At 42.8% G+C, this 1,739-nt stretch overlaps 1 pseudogene; it reads left to right on the top strand.

Moving 5' to 3' along the window:
- The first annotated feature begins 277 nt into the window (after positions 1-277).
- Positions 278-1,333, top strand: LOC146178060 (uncharacterized; annotated as a pseudogene).
- Positions 1,334-1,739: the final 406 nt, after the last annotated feature.

Consider the following 1,739-nt stretch of genomic DNA (forward strand, 5'->3'; position numbering starts at 1 on the left):
GCAAGAAAGCAAACTGGTTATCTGAAGAGGCTTTGCAAATTGCTGAGGAAAGGAGGATGGCAAAAGTTATGGGGGAAAGAGAAAGATACAAGGTTCTCAATGCGGATTTTCAGATTGTGGCACCGATCACCGGCCAACCAAAGAAACGTGCCAGATAAACAAACAAGAAAGGTACTCCTGTTTTCTTAACTTCAAATGTGACCTCAAAAATAACTCAAATGTGACTAGACTAAATTTTTCATTGCAAGTCGAAACAAAAGAAAACTCGACACAATGGGAGACAACATCAACTGACCACACATATGCATCAACGAATCACTGTTTAAGCATTTCCTTTGCCATTAAAGGTATTCGTTCCCAATACCTGGCACCACAGGACATACTCTTCTACACAGGAGTTTCAATAGCAGTATTTGACAAACTTGTTGTGAAACTGCAAGCGATGGACGCTAAAGTTTCGAAGACATTAAGTCTCAAAGAGCAGCTGCTCCTGACACTCATGAGGCTTAGGCTTGGTCCGCTCTGTGCAGACCTCGCAAGAAGATTTGAGGTTTCTGTGGCAAGTGTGTCAAAAATGTTTGCAAATATGCTGCACCACTTGGAGAAGATAATGGAAGGTGTAGTGGTTTGGCTTCCAAGAGCAGCTATTTATTACAGCATGCTGCAGAGCTTCATTAAAAGTGATTATAGTCGTACCACTTCCATCTTTGATTGTACAGAGGTGCTGCTCCACAGGCCCAGGAAGTTGCTCGCTAGAGCGCAGAGCTATAGCTCGTACAAAGGCTCCAACACAGTGAAATTTCTAACTGTTATAGCACCCAATGGCCTTATTATGTTTGTGTCAGATGTGTGCGGCGGAAGAGCCTCGGACAAGCATATTGTCAGAACATGCGGCGTCGAAGATTACCTCCTTCCAGGGGACCTCATTATGGCCGACAGAGGCTTTAAGCTCGAGCCTCACCTTGCAGCACAGCAGCACAAGGCATCAACATGAACACAACAGCCAACACTGAGGTGAGTGTTTCAAGTTTACAAAAGAACACATTACTTTCTTTTTTCCCAAACTCAAAGGGGTTTTATCTTTACTTTCAGGAAAGACCCAACTTTCCGAAGAGGAAGTAACAAGGACAAAGAGGATCGCATCAGTGCGAATACACGTGGAAAGAGCAATAAATAGGATAAAAACTTATCGAATCTTCAAGCATGCTCTGGCAATTAAGTCCAGGAAGCATATAAACAGAATTGTTTTTGTGTGCGCCGGGCTCTGCAACATGAAGGGTCGCTTAATTAAAAAAAATGAATAAAACAGACGTACACACCTGTATCCCAGTAGTCAGAGTCACATTTGAAGCCAAACATATACATAACATACTAATATGAAACACATTTATAAGACACTGTACAGTGATGTGAATTTGCAAACTGGCACAAGGAACTCAGCTTATTAAAATGACTGCTGCATCACTGATCAAGCTGCTGTTACAGTCTGGGAAGCACTACTTTTTCAAAAAAGCTCTCTAGAGTCTACATGTGTGTCCATAAATCCATCCTCTTTCTGCACACCAAGCAACATACCTCCGTTGCCCACATGCAAATGGAGAAACCATGCATTGCACTGTCTTTGTTCTTTTGTTGCTGCTTCGGTATCCATGGATGCGCAACTAATTCTCAGCTGTTGTAGCACATTGTGCTGACTTTCTTGGCCAGCTGCAATCACACTGCCCAGGTTGAGATGGCAA

This window comes from Amblyomma maculatum, chromosome 10, assembly GCF_055883805.1.
Source record: "Amblyomma maculatum isolate TAMU_Amacu chromosome 10, ASM5588380v1, whole genome shotgun sequence".
In the NCBI taxonomy this organism is placed as follows: Eukaryota; Metazoa; Arthropoda; class Arachnida; order Ixodida; family Ixodidae; genus Amblyomma; species Amblyomma maculatum.